General features: G+C 36.4%; 1 pseudogene across 1 annotated transcript; it reads right to left on the bottom strand.

Annotated features, from left to right (window-relative positions):
• Positions 1–7774: 7774 nt before the first annotated feature.
• On the bottom strand, positions 7775–12354 carry LOC143574108 (uncharacterized; annotated as a pseudogene). The gene is made up of 3 exons (XR_013142530.1): positions 11721–12354; positions 10584–11029; positions 7775–8705 (listed from the first exon to the last, which is right to left on the bottom strand). The product of XR_013142530.1 is annotated as an uncharacterized LOC143574108 (transcript).
• Between the last annotated feature and the right edge of the window lie 4012 nt (positions 12355–16366).

Genomic DNA, 16366 nt, shown 5'->3' with positions numbered 1-16366 from the left:
TGCCCTGCTGGTAGTTGGTGGGTAGGTAGCGGCTGATAGCGACCAGGCCTGCTGTATACTATTCCTTTTCCACCAACTGCCGGCTACGCACGTGGTATGACAGGAGTTGGTGAGTAGGCAGCGGCTAATAGTGACATACAGTGTAGGAACATGCTGCTCGCCATACTGTTGTCCATAAGCTGTCGTATCTTTAGTCAGATCTTTTTCCCATACCTCGTCAGGTACAGTACAGAAGATCTTCCCGTATCGTACGGACTGGCTTATTTGGGCGGGAGTATTCCCCCTCCCACCCTTGTGCGGGATTGTTCCCGGCTTCGCTCATTCCTTCAGGTGACACTGAATGATTGAGAGCTAAGTGCCTTGTGCGTGTAGCCTTGCTGCGCGGGTGGCCTTCCCTAATGGCTTGTATCCGAGGCTGCGGGGACAGGCGGAGTCCTTTACCATTGGGAGGCATTTCCTGCGGGACCAGCTTGCATACTGCGCGTAAGGACGTCACGTCTCTGAGCATGGTTGGTTCTGCGGATCCAGTTGGTCTCTGCGCAGACTTCCCTGTTTAAGGTGAGTCTTGCGGGTCCAACTGGGCTCTGCTCGGACCTACCTCTTCAAGTATAAGTTTAAAGTTTCAAAGTTACGATCATGGTAGCCTCTATATTTACCAACCTGTCTATCATACTAATAGTTGGTAGCCTCTATATTTACCAACCCGTCTACATATAATACATATGTACGTGGTGTTTTAAACATGACCCGTTAGATGGTCACATAAACGACACATTTTCACTCTCTTACTATCTTGATTATCTCTAATGCATAATATACAAGTGTATATTATATTTAACATATTATACTTCTCCATAAAAAAACGCTCAAACTAGTATATATATACATAAATATTTTATATTTAACGTAACTCTTATAAGTTAGAAGTGAATCGGCTTTATAATAGTAAGTTATATACTTAGGGCCAACCCAAATGACTAACCAAGTAAAACTTGGGCTTTGGGCTAACCCTGTATAAGAAGAAGTAGATTTATTAAGAAGGGAGATTTTTTTTTAAAATGTAGAAAATGTGTTTTCACCATTAAATCTAATAATACACAACACAATAAACACACCACAACTAAAATAAAGCACACCGCACAATAAACACATTTTTCATATCCATCATCAGATCAACATATCTAATGCACCAGATTACTTCTTACACTTTTTAGACACATTTCATTTTTTATTTTAACCCAACCATAGAGTAATGTTATAATAAGAAGTAGATTTTTCCTAAAAAGTGTAGAAAGTGTGTTTTCACCATTAGATCTAATTAAACACACCGCACAATAAACACACCACAACTAAAATAAAACACACCGCACAATAAATACACTTTTCATATCCACCATCAGATCAACATATCTAATGCACCAGATTACTTCTTACACTTTTTAAACACACTTCACTTTTTATTTTAACCCAACACTATATATATATAATATGTATTCGTGATTTCCGATACAAAGGGTTGCTTTGGTCCAGCGGTAGTTTGCTTATTAGAGCTTGCCTTTTTCTTGGCCACCAATGTTCGATCTCCATTTATAATTTAAATTTTTTTTATCCGACACCAATATGGGAACATTTTAAGTATTTTTTAATCCGACGCAAAGGAAACATGTTAAAAGCCCAAAATTACATATAGAAAATCTTATTTCTTATACTATTTTCAATGCATTATTTTTCACAATATATATCAGTTTAGTAAGTTTTTTAGTACTTTTAACTAAAGTTAATTTTAAGTTTTATTCAGTAAGTTGTGGATATGCCGTTAAAAAAATAATTACATGACCATATATAGTAATTTCTAATTTGGAGTCAAAACTTGTTTATGAGTATATCAAGTTTAAATTAAATATTATCATATTTTAACTGCTTATATATGTGCATTATACCTAACTCATGTTGAACATAACCAATGTGTGTATTGTTGTCCATAAAATGTTTTGTGGTATACTCCGATCAAGTTACATTGATGACGTGTTTCAACATACATACATTATGGTTGGTTTGTTTTAATAAACAAATCGTATACTAGCTTATGTTATAGAGTATTGAAAGAGAAGTAAATTAATTAAGTTCTGAATTTAGTGTAAAGCGAAGTGAATAAAATTTTGGAAAGTACGAGCTTAATTTTTTTAGAAAAGGCCCCCGGATTTTTTACTCGCTTTGGGCCATTAAAATAGTTGGACCGGCCCTGACACATTTTAACATTCATTCTATGTTTATGTTCAAGTTATGAAAATTAAAAATGTTAATAATTAAACTATGTGGAAAAGTAAACATTCGGGTAAGTGTGGTGTAAAAGTGTTGAATCAAGTCGACAAATGTCAGATTTATACCATTAAATAACATTAAGTGTTCTTTTTAGATATTAAACATAATTATATATAAATGTTTTGACAGTTTTTTTTGATGAAAATGTTCTTACATATCGACTTACGTAGACTTATTTTTTCAGTCCGACGCCACAAACTTTTCCCCACAACACTAGCCTCCTTCCTCTCTTGGCCCATCAACCATATCACACAAACCACATTCACAACGCATGCGTTGTGGGTGTTCTTAAAAATCTAACCATTCACCTTTAAACTCATGATCAAACTCATGATCATGAGTTTATGGGCGAATGCCTGAATGGTTAGCTTCTTAAAAGCACCCACAACATTAAAACACATAAAATATGGTGATAAACTAAATATAAATCAAATTTAACTATAATGTTATTAAATAGTTGATTTAAGTTTGTAAAATGATTTAACAAAACAGTTAAATCTAGGGGACAAAGTTGTGAAGTTAGCAAAGTTGTGAAAAACCAAAGTGAAAGAAATGCAATATATCAAAAGCAAGATAGCCGTTTGATGAAAGAATAGATCCACTACTAATATAAGATAATCAACTGATCTAGGCACACTTTTAATTATGAAAGAAAACACATAAAATTTATCTTAAAATAACATTAGAAAACTATGATGGCATAGTTTTCAAAACTCTGTTTTTAATATAAGATAATCACATTAATATGAATATAAAGCCGATCTATAGCTTTTTAGGACTCATTTTTATAACTGGTTTATAATCTATCTATAATATATATAAACAAAAACATAAAAATCCTACGTGTCACAATGTGGTCGCTCCCCCTTTTTTTGAAGTCATCAGATTTGCTTGATTTTTAAATGGAGGTTTCTCATGCATTTTGACCCGAATTAATGGGTATGGGTCTTACCAAACCCAAATATTCCTTAAACAGGTTATAACATCTCATTAAATAAAAAATTATTCTCACCAAATTATTGATGTAAAAATCCTATAAAATAGGATATACTAAAAATTAATATCTTATTTATTTTAAAAAAGATATATATATATATATATATATATATATATATATATATATTACTAGTTTTTAACCCCCGTATTACGGGGGTTGTTTTATATTGTTTGTTCTAATATTTATTTATTTTTTGAATTTATATTTTTTTATTGTATGAAAGTTAATAATATACTTATGGTTTGATAATAAATTGTTTCACAAATAAATGAGATGTTATAACCCGATTTAAAAGCTATATGGTTTTGATGAGACCCAACACCCATTTATATTTTTTACTATAAAATTGGTGTTTTAATTATAAATAATATTTATGAAAGTTAATAATATAAGTATGGTTTGATGAGACCCAAGACCTATTTATTTTTTTTACTATCAAATTGGTTTTTTAATTTAAATAATATATATATATATCTTTTTTAAAATAAATCATATATTAATTTTTATTATATCCTATTTTATAAAATTTTTATATCAATAATTTGGTGAGAATTATTTTTAATTAAATGAGATGTTATAACCCGTTTAAGGAATATGTGGGTTTGGTAAGACCCATACCCATGAATTTGGGTCAAATGCATGGGAAGGCTCTATTTAAAAATCAAGCAAATCTAGTGACTCCAAAAAAAGGGGGAGCGACCACATCGCGACACGTAGGATTTTTATATCTTCGTTTATATATATTATAGATTTAAATTAGAATACCAATTTTATAGTAAAAAAAACCGGGTCTTGGGTCTCATCAAACCATAAGTATATTATTAACTTTCATAAATATTATTTATAATTAAAAAAACCAATTTTATAGTAAAAACAATAAACGGGTCTTGGGTCTCATCAAAACCATATAGCTTTTAAACCAGGTTATACATCTCATTTATTTGTGAAACAATTTATCATCAGACCGTAAGTATATTATTAACTTTCATACAATAAAAAAAATATAAATTAAAAAAAAATATTAGAACAAACAATATAAAACAACTCCGTAATACGGGGGATAAAAACTAGTAATTTATAAGTTTGGATCAAATACATATGACTTTTATTGTAAAAAATGTATAAATATAAAATAATTATTATTACAATATATTTTGAACTAGAAAAATTAATATTACATTATATTATTTTTTATAACATAATTACTCTCACCTCATAATTTATAATATATATATTTTTATAAACGGAAAATTAAAATAATTTATAGTAAACGCCATTTATTCAAAATTTGGTGACGCAAAATAAACCACTAGAATTAGAATTAAATAAGTTTTAGATATTGTACTCCAAAAAACCTTAGATTTAAAAATAAACACATCTTAGAATATCGCAATCAACACACTAAGATCCAAACGGCGTGAGCTTGGAGTAACGGGTTGGCTCTAATCACCGAACGACGTGTGGTTAGACATTAGATAGAGTGGCCATCCAAACAGCATGGCGTCTAGTATTGATACAAACCGTTTAGGTAAAAATCATTGCACCATAATTATTAATGATCATAAGCTATAATTAAATCAAAAAATTACCTTAGTGTTGAAATTAGTTTTTAAATATTTGAATTCACATTTTTTTAATAATTTGTCTTCGCTATTTACTATTGAAAGATATCAAAAGATTGCAAAGGGCAGTAAACCCCCCAAATGGTCCATGGTCTGGACTAGACCAGACCACATATTCAACAAACACATGCACCTTGCAGTCTTTTATAAACAACACTTACTAAAATGCAATTCAACATCCACCTGTTCATTCATTCCACTCAAAATAAGGAACATTTTGCTTACACAAGTATTAGACTATTAGTGTGCTAGATTGAGGCCCATGTATTACACGGGTAATTGATGAAAATTTTAAACTTTAATCATTAAGTGAAGTAACAAAATGATCATATATTGTTAACACAATTACAATTTATATGAAAATTACATTAATTACATAACTAAGATGACACAAATATGTTACAGATAAGTGGTCCCCCCGTCCATTAGAAGTGTCATGGTTTGAAAAACACAAAGTTTAAGGTATATTGAATGATTACTCTTCTTGCTTACCAAATGAATAATGTCTTGGAAATTGGGTCCATCAATATTGATTATTAATGTTAATTGTGTGTGTTTAATGGTAAATTTGAAAATTGACTAATAAATTTTGAAAGTGGACATTTGTAATGGGACAAACAAAAAAAGAAATATTGACACTTTTAATAGAATAGATGGAGTAAAACCTTCCTTATATACTACATTTGTGATTGTATTGGTTAGTATACATTGTTTATCAAAAATCAAAATCTTTAGTCCATGTCTGGTTGTAACTCTTATATGTCTGCATGTAACTTTTGATATAGTCATGTATAGTTGTTTGTGTGACAAATAAGGTTATTCAAGTACATACCACGACCCTAGATAAATTATAATATATATCCATGAAACTAACAAAAAAATGTTGATACACATAAAATAGCATACATTTTGATCAATTAATACATATGATGTTATTTGAGATCATTTGTCAATGTTTATAAAAAAAACTTTATTATCCCAAAAAACAGAACTTTGACTATATAATCATCATTAGAATCTTTAGAATCTGAAATTGATTGATCATAATAGATTTTTAGTTGTTATTAATATTCTGCATATGACAAATTTTAATTAATTATATATATTAAAATTAAAAATTGTATAATCAAAAACATATAAAACCCAAAATTTAAATATAACAAAATGATTTGTTTCATTTAGGGGTATTCTTCGGGTTTGTTTTTCGGGTTTCGGGTTTTTCGGGTCGGGTTATTCGAGTTTCAAAGTTTTAAATCTTCACTCGAAACCCAACCCAAATCTCTCATGGGTTTTTCGGGTTGAGTTAATTGGGTTTCGAGTATCCTAGAAAAAAATAACACAAAACCAAAAAAAATTAAAAACTAAAATACTAAAATTAAAACAACATATTCTTCTTTGCTTATAACACATATAATCTAATAATAAACTAACCTGACTTGATAAAACAGTTCAAAAGAAGAGTAAATCTAACTTGAAACATAATCGTATTTAATCGGGCGTGATTTGGTTGTTCGATTATGATTGCTATAAGTAATAAACGGAATTCATAAATTAATAATAAGAAATCGATCCATAATAGTTAGAATGACAACAGTCGATTAGAACCAGATTATAATAACTTTAGTGACTAATACTTAGCCTCTTATACATAAAAATATATTTAATTTCAAAACTAAAAATTTATTTGGGTTTTTCGGGTTGGCCCAAATCTTCTAAACCAAACCCGAGAACCAACCCGAATTACTTCGGTTGGGGTTCGGGTTAGTCTTTTCTCGGGTTCGGGTTCTTCGAGTCGCGTTAGTTCGGGTTCGGGTACATGTTTTTTCGGGTTGGGTTTCGAGTTTCGGGTAAAAGTGAAACCCTAGTTTCATTTCATATGAATGAAAAATGACAAAGACATACTAACCTTAAAGCCATGTTCAAATAACAGTAAATTCTTTTTTTAAAATTACTAAGTAATATAATATTGAAATGATTTGAATGAATAACTGATGAAAACGATATTCTAGATTTTCATATTCTAAATAATTTTTGGAAAGCGAAAATAGTGGGAATGGATTGAAACATATTTTTTTGTTTAAAAATTTGAATGCTTTTAATTAAGTTATTTGTCTTATAAGGAATATAAAATTTTATATATTTGAATGTATAAAACAATATAAATCAAGTAATAAAATATATGTTTCTGGAGCATTTTTGTTTTGAGTTATGAAAGAAAATATTGAAAACTAAATATTGATCTTCTTGTTGCTTATCTTTTAGACTGCACAAAAAAGTCATATGTATAAATGATAGATAGTTCGTATAGTAAATCGTGATTCATATGGATTATAATTATAATATTCAACCTCAATGATTTAATGCTAAAACCAAAATATATATATAATGTATTCTTCATGTTTGCAATATTTATATAAAATGGTTGGAGAAAATTAAGAAAATACACATTTTCCTAAGTTCAATACATATGAGAAAAAATTAAATCTAAATTTGAAACCAATCTTATATAAAAAATTATGCATTGTTGCTCAAATCCCAGTTAAAAAACAAGTTATAGTTTACCTTGATTTTAATTACCTATGATTTTAAAATTTTATTCTAATAGGTTTGCAGCTTCAATTTTGATATTTCCTTATTTTATTATCTTTCACCATTAATGTTAATGAATGAATTGAATAAGATTGACATTCAAGAAAAATAAACTTTAATTCATATATTGAAATGACTTAAAATATAAGGATTAATATTGAAATGTTGAAAAAAAGAGTAAGAGAGCTAAGAGAGTGACAAGTGACAAAAATGGGTAGTTATTTATTAGAATAGATAGATTCCCTTAACCTAGTCTAGATAATATATATCCAAAATAACCCTGCGTGATTCCATTCCAGGGTACTGAACTCACGAATGGAATCACAATTTTTCTTTACCACATAACATTACTCCAAACGGGTGAACACTAGCTGACAGCTTAGCAACCTGAAATCATAAACAACAAATTAACACTAAAAACACACTTACTCAAATGCATTTCGACATTCACCTATTCATTCGTTCAAGTCGAAATAATAAGAACCATTTTGCTACACCAGTATTACCTTAACCTATCCTAAATAATATTTTATCCAAACCCGTGTGATTCCATTTATGGAATCACAACTAACATAGCTTTACTACAAACGGACGAACACTGGCTGGTAGTTTAGCAACCGGAAAACACAAATTCGAGTTATTCCACGCCCCAAACCGCCTTCCCATCTTTTGATAAAATTCCGGTCGAAATTTGAGGTCACCTGTTAGATTATTTCCATTGACATAAAACGCCGTCAAATTTCCCAATTCCGCTAGCTTCGGTGAGACTTCCCGACAACTTATTATCGTTTAAACCCAAAAACCGGAGGCTTTTCAAACTAGTAATCGACTCGGGAATCTCACCGGTCAAACCCGTGTTTGAAAGATCCAAAACCATGAGTTTATAAACATGTTGCCAATTGAACTTCACAAGATCACCATTTATAGGATTGTTTGATAATACCAACTCTTCCAAAGAACTCATTTCTTGATTTGTGAAATTTAACCCACCAGATAACTTATTATTGCTAAGATCCAAAAGTGTTAAATTCTTCAAATTACTAATCCCACTTGGGATATCACCTTTTAATTGATTCTTACTCAAGTCAACCTTCAATACAGAAGTCAACCCTCCAAAAGTCAAAGGTAGACTTCCAGTCAAACAGTTTCTACTCAAATCCATAATCAATAGTTGACTCAAACTAGAGGTGCACAAATCGGTTTTTTTTAAAAAACCGTTTCGGTTATTAACCGGACCGGTTTTTTTTGGCCCGGAAAAAAACCGGGGTTAATAACCGGTTTTTGTCTGTCAAAACCCTAACCGGTCTAACCGGTTAGGACCGGTTTAGAAACCGGTTAGAACCGGTTAATAAACCGGTTTTTTTATTAACCGGTTTTTTAATAACCGGTTTTTAGGTTAACCGGTTTTTTTTTTTTTTTTTTTTTTTTTAAATAACCATTATTTTTTCATAGTATAAACAAACCGGTAACTACAAGGCAAAACGGACTGACCGAAGCCATTCTTTGCTTTCGTTGTTAGGGTTCTTTGCTTGGAAGATTAAAAACACATAACTTTCATTTATAGTTTTTACATTAAAAATACAAACATTAAATCGTTATCGCATATTCGTAACTCAAAAATACAAACATTAAAGAATGCTTAGACACGATTACATGAACAACTTGCTGTTTCTTACTCATTATTTGCCTCCATGTTTGCTGTTTCTTTAACTAATTTTCTTCGCTACCCGATCCCGAGCTATTCCTTAGGTAATCGTCGTACGCGGCTTCTTCATCGGTCATTGGTTGAGTGTGTCCTTCATTGACCTCGTCTTCATACAAGCCCGCCTCATACTCCATTTCCCCCTCGAGTGAGCGTTGATGTTGTGCCCTATCTAAAGAGTCCAAGTAATCCTTGTAGCAAATCGACATCTCTATAGCTGGTGGAGTGAGTCGAGTCCTCCTAATCGATATAACCCTGCCAGAAACAGAAAAAGCAGACTCCGAAGCTACCGTGGAAGCTTGGACCGTTAGTAAATCTTTGGCCATGGCGGCGAGGATCGGAAACTCATCCTCCTTACCTCTCCACCAAGCCAGCAAATCAAGACTTCTAAATTCATCCGGAGTCATGTGTTTCACAAAGTTGGTACCACCATACCTTCCAAGTTCACTGCTTGGGGTGTTTACCTTTTGACGTTTACCGGCGTCTTCCCAAATCATGTAGTACATCCCCATTTCAAGGTCGGTTTGGGATTGGGATTGGGCAACAGCTCTTAACGAGTCATGAATTTGGGAAGACGACCCGTATTTTGTAAGGTAAACATCATACATGTTTGACAAGGTGGTGTTGAAAGCATTCTTTAAAGTTTGGCTATAATAGGGGTTTTGATCGTCGTTTAACTCTAGCTCATCACAAATTTTTTCTATTAAAGCTTCAACACCACTAACATTGATGCAAGGGTTTAACGCAGCAGCACATGTCAAAACAGCGGGTAGTTCTTGAAAATATTTTCTAAATTTTTCTTTCATTTTTACACCCATATCAAAATAAGGTGCACCCCTACAATGAAGTTCACTCAACTTTGTGCACATGACAGCAATTTTTGGTAAAGCAATGGGGCTTGTTGGATAGTAAACCCCGGATAAACTGGTTGTGCAAGATTTAAAAATTTGAAGGACCTCCGTAACGATCTCAATCAATAACCAGTTTCTAGGATCGTACGGTGCACATTTACCCCTACTTGACAAAAAAAAAACGGCCATATAGCCGTTATACAACGGTCAAAAACCGGTTTTTAACCGGTTAACCGGTTATGGAGAAACCGGTTAACCGGTTTTTCCACAACGGTCAAAAACCGGTTTTTTTATAAACCGGTTTTTCCATAACCGGTTATTAAAAAAAACCGGTTTTTTCATTAACCGGTTTGTTAACCGGTTTTGGATCTAAAACCTGTAACCGAAATACGAACCGGCGGTTTGTAAACCGGTCAAACCGGTTTTTAAAAAACCGGTTTTCGTAAAAACCGGTTTCCGGTTTAAACCGGCAAACCGGTTCCCCAACCGGTTTTTTTGACCATCTCTAACTCAAACCACCATAATTTTCTGGTATCTTTCCAGTAAACAAATTACCAGACAAAACCAACCTCTTTAACCCAGTCAAACCACCAATGTTGACCGGCAACCCGCCCGATAACCGGTTATCGATCAAAACAAGGGATTGAAGGTTCTTGAGGTTACCAATAGCAGTCGGGATTTGACCGGTTAAACCCGGGTTGCCACGAAACTCTAAGGACTCAAGAGTGCTAGAAAACGAGTCCCAGTTAGCGGTTTGGATCGAAAACGATGATTGATTAGGTGAGATGATACAGTTGGAGAATGATAGTGATTTCAAATGTTGTAGTTGAAAAAATTGTGGGCTAAATACAAGATTTGGAGCACATGGAAGTGAGTTGTCATAAACTTGACCAATGTTTAAGTCTGTGACATACCAAAATCCATCAAAAACATCACATGAAACACCCTGAAAAAATAAAATATAGAGACATGTGATTAAACTAGTAAGATTTGTACAAGAAAATTAGCGAACCGAACCGAACCGAACAAGGACTTGTTCATGTTCGTTTGTTAAGCTTTTAGTGGACAAATGAACAGTTCACAAACACCTAACCGAATGAAATTTCTTGTATGTGTTCGTACATAAAGGAAATGAACTTGTTCGCGAACGGTTCACAAACACAAACGAACAGGCACAAAAAATGTTTTATTTGATTTGTCTAACCCGTATTCATATTTATATATTACATATAATTAATCACATAATACTCATATAATTTTGTTCAATTCTATATTATAAGATTAGAAGAATCATTTTAAAAGTTTAAAAAACATTTATTGAACTAACATAAACAAAGCACTTAATGAACTAACACAAACAAATAAACATAATTATAATTTAATACCAACATCATTATCTCTACTAATTAAATCAAACTAGATAACTCTAAACATTCAAAAAACTAATAAATTGAACTTGCCACTTTAACCACCTCAACTTTCTTTAAACTCGTTTCAAGATTAACTTTTAAAATGAACATGTCGTGTTCGTTCATTTAGTAAACAAACTTCCCACCAAACAGTTCGTAGAACGTTCGGTTCGGTTCGTTTACAATCGTAATAAAATCCAATAATATTAAACTTAGTTAACAACTCACCTGAATGGGTGTCCAGCCACAAGGATCAGGATAAAGATCTGACCCATTCCACCACTTTCCAACAAATCCTTGAACAGCATAATACAAAGCTTCTTGTTCAGTTTTCACCATTGGAGCACCAACTACATCTCCATTAATATTATTAATATTATTAACATTATCATCTCCATTAATACACCTTCCAACCAAACCAACCATTACCACAACCACAACAACAAAACACCTATCCATCACAGCTTTCATGTTACACTCACAAAACAACATGTGAACATGTGATGATGAATTAATAATGAGATGAATCTAGTTAGATTTGAACTAGGAAAAAGGAAGAACAAGAACATATAAGGAACCAACCCATGGTGTGTTTATAGCAAGGCTAAGGTTGTAGAGTAGCAGAAAGATAGAACCAGTTGTACACAAAATTAAACTGCTAGAAAGATAATAATTAATAATAATAAGAGATGTCTAGGGGTCTAGATGAAGCGGGTCAGTTGGGCTTTAAATAGATGCTAAGGTTTAACCAGGAAGTAATTATGGGGTTTCAGTGTTTTAGATTATGGTGTGACGTGAGTATTTGCAAGAGGTTAAGGTGGGATATATGTTTGGTCATAGGGAGAAAAGAGGGGACCATGTATGTTATTATATGTTGGATGCATGTGTTATGTGTTATGTGTACGTGTATGCATTATACACATTTTTTTTAAAAGTTGTGTAGTCCATTAGAAAATTTATGACTTTTTGTAATGAGAGCATCAGCAACGCTAAAACTCTACAAGCCGTTACATCAGCGTTATATGAGGTTACAAATTTTAAAATATTATTATCGTAAGTATATAATGTATATATATGTGTATGTGAGAGAGGGGACTCACCACCACATACGCAGACCAATCTTTCCCCACAAACCTCCGTCCGCAGACCTTATTCTACAACGCCAATGAAGAGGTAGGTCCCAGCAGAGCCCAGTTGGACCCGCAAGACTCACCTTGAAGAGGGACGTCTGCGCAAGGACCAACTGCTTCCGCAGGACCCACCATGCCCGGAGAAGACCTTACGCGCAGTACGCCAGCTGTTCCCGCAGGGAAAGCCTCCCAATGGTGAAGTACCCCGCCTGTTCCCGCAGCTGCGGATACAAGCCATCAGGGAAGGCTACCCGCACTAATAGCAAGGCTACACGCACAAGGCACTAACTCTTGATACTTCAGTAATGTCACCTGAAGGAATGAGCAAGGCGGGAATACTCCCGCCCAAATGAGCCAGTCCGTATGCTTCTGGAAGATCTTTTGTACTATACCTGCCAAGGTATGGGCAAAATAGACGATCTGACCAAAACAGCCCATGAACCAATCACAGGGTGACAGCTCACCGACAACAGTACGAGGAGGAGCACCCTCCAGTACTGTTTGTCACTATTAGCCGCTGCCTACTCACCAACCCTCATTGTGGGACGTGCGTAGCCTACAGTTGGTGGAACAGTGCATAGCCGGCAGTAAAGGAACAGTATACAGTCGGCCTTGTCACTATCAGCCGCAGCCTATCCACCAACCAGCATGGCTTGTGCGTAGCCCACTGTTGGCAGAACAGGAATACTATTCAGCCGGCTGTACCTTCTTGGAAACCTACCTTCGGCTATAAATACTCCAACACCTTGGAATGGTAAGAGGATTATCGGATATCTCATTACCTTATCTTCTCTAGCAATCTCTTAATATACACTTATATTCAGAGCAATCTAGTCTGATTCTCACACCGGAAGGTGGTCACAAGGAGGAACCCCCCCTTCTCAGTGACGAGCTTACGGTGTCTGTTTTGCAGGTCACCTGAAGAACAACTTTCTTTGCTGGACCTCATCCTCGTGGGAAACATCTATTTAACCCCCAGATTATCCGTAATCTGCCCGGGGTCGATTAGTGTTTCTTCATTAGCGCCATCCGTGCATAAAAGCTAGAACTAATTCTTAGTTTTTTCAAAATTTCTGAAGAAATAGTTAACGTTACTCCGGTCCCAAGGCCAGTAAGTGACAAAGAAACCCCGGTAACCACAACCCCAGCAACTGGGGGGAACACCGGCGGTTATACAAATTTTACGAACACTACCCCGGTTACCCAAGCCGGGACAAGTGCAGTAAACAATATTTCACTGGGGTTCACTGATGCCCAGTTGGAGAAACGGGCGAGGCTCCCTCGCCAAACACTCGATCAAGTTAAGGCATGGGCCGAAGCACGTCAGAAAGAGTTCCAAGCTGAGTTGGATGAACGCTTGCGTTCACTTCAACAGGCTGACGAATTCGGCAGTACTCGCCAACATCTCAACATGAACAATGAGTGCGAGTTCTCGGACGATGAGCGGGAAGAATCCGATACCGACGCAAACCCTCGCCATAAGGCGAAAGGGAAGCGTAAGGAAACGGACTTCCAACCGACAAGGAATTTTGGAGAAACCTTTAAACCAACGAACGCGGGGAGAAACCCACGTGACTTCTCCAAAACCTTTAGACCAACTGCTGCAAATGCAGGAAAGTCCAAGTTTGCAAGGGACATTGCGGAAGCAATCGCCCCGAGAAGTGCCAAACAAATGTCCAACATCGGAACTTATGATGGTCTATCCGACCCAGACGATCACTTGAACAGATTCATTGCGGGGGCAACCGTCAGCAACTGGACGGAACCCACGTGGTGTTATATGTTCCAGATGACACTGGTTGGAGCGGCCAGGGCATGGTTCGATCGTTTACCGGTCCACCACATCTATGATTGGGCGGACTTTCAGAACAAGTTCAGCCAACACTTCAGCCAACAGAGGAAATATACTGAAGAACAGTGGACGATCCTCAACTGCGTTAGAGAGGAGGATGAATCTTTACTAGACTTCATCACTCGCTTCAACTCCAAAAAGCTGAGTCTGGGCAACATAAGTGAAGATCTTGTTCGCGCCGCTTTCATCCAGGGCGCCGAATACCCAGAGCTTATCCGCACGTTGACGGGTAAGGACGGCATGCCATCCACATGGGATGCCATCATGACGGCGGCCAAGCGCTTTGCCGAGACAGAGAAGCAACTGGGTAGGGATCTTCCCCAGAGTACACACCTCTACACGCAGAGGACCAGAGAAAACAATGTTCGGATCGCCCGGCAGAACAAAAAGAGGAAGCTAGGTATTTGGCAGTCAAGGGTGAACTTTGACACCTCATCCAGCTCTCGCCCTCTTGTTGGCGGAAGGGATAACACACACCCTTCAAGTCGAAAACACCGGTGGACGCCACTCACCAAAAGCGTCACGGAGATATTTGCCACCGAAAACCTACCATGGCCAAAAGCTTCAATGATCCGGCAGCGACCTAATGCGGATCAAAGCAAATCCTGTGACTTCCACGGGACAAAGGGTCATAGTACGGAGGAGTGTACATCCTTGAAGGATATTGTTGAAACATTCGTCAAGGATGGAAGACTTGCACACCTTGTGGCATCAATCAAGAAGGGAGGAAGGAATGATAACCGGTACAGAGGCAACGGACGAAAACCCGTTGACATCAGCATCAACATGGTTCATGGCAACATCAGAGGAAGAAAAAGGCGAACGACAGAACCATGCGCGTGGAAGGAAGCTGAGGTGCGCTTCCCGCGAGTGCCAGGAGGACCCAGCAAAGAAGGCCCTATCGTCATCAAAAGCCAGCTGGGGCACTACATCACTTCCCGCACTCTTGCTGACAACGGCGCCTCGTCAACGGTGATGTACAGGCAGTTCTTCGACAAGCTAGATGACGAAGACAAGGAACGCCTGGAAACGGTCTACGCCTCGATGGAAGGGTTCGACGGCAGCACAAACACCCCCTGGGTATCCTATCTTTTCCCGTCACTCTTACGGACGGGAAACACTCCCGCACAGAAGATGTGGACTTTGTCGTGATGAGGAAGCCACACCACACATACGACATTCTCTTCGGGAGAGACGGGATGGCAAGATTCAACGCCGTGGTATCTTCAGTCCACGGCATGATGGGATGGCCAACAGCTGAGGGTGTAGCGATGATCACCGGCATTCCCTAGGTATGCATCGCATCTGTCTCATCTAAACCCAAACCAAAGATGGCTAAACCAACAATCACCGAACCGGAAAGATGGGCCTTCAATGGCAAATACCCTGACCAGGCCGTTACCACTGGCCCAACAGTCGTTGATCCCACGCGCACCTTACTCAAACGCTTACTACATAAAAACGCTGACATCTTCGCGTGGACACCAGCTGACATGACTGGCGTACCCCGAAGTAAGGCAGAGCATAAGCTCAAGTGCGACCCAGCTGTTACGCCAGTTGTACAAAAGCGCAGAGTAATGGGGCCAGAACAAACTAACGCGTGTAGAACCCAAGTCAAGGAACTCCTTGACGCAGGCATCGTACGCGTTAGCAATTATCAAACATGGGTTGCAAATCCCGTTATGGTACCGAAGAATAACAAACAATGGCGCATGTGCATAGATTTCAAGGACTTAAACAAAGCATGCCCCAAAGATTGTTATCCGTTACCCGAAATTGATCTTAAGGTGGATTCGTTAGCACCGTTTCACCTTAAATGCTTCCTGGATGCGTATAAGGGGTACCATCAAATCCACATGGCCGTTGATGATCAGGACAAAACCGCTTTTCGG

This window comes from Bidens hawaiensis, unplaced genomic scaffold (genome assembly GCF_021521415.1).
Source record: "Bidens hawaiensis isolate Kalapana, Puna unplaced genomic scaffold, B.hawaiensis_p1.1 tig00026850_1, whole genome shotgun sequence".
Taxonomy (NCBI): Eukaryota; Viridiplantae; Streptophyta; class Magnoliopsida; order Asterales; family Asteraceae; genus Bidens; species Bidens hawaiensis.
The sequence above is the reverse complement of the archived record's forward strand: the minus strand, read 5'-3'. Positions and strand labels throughout refer to the sequence as shown.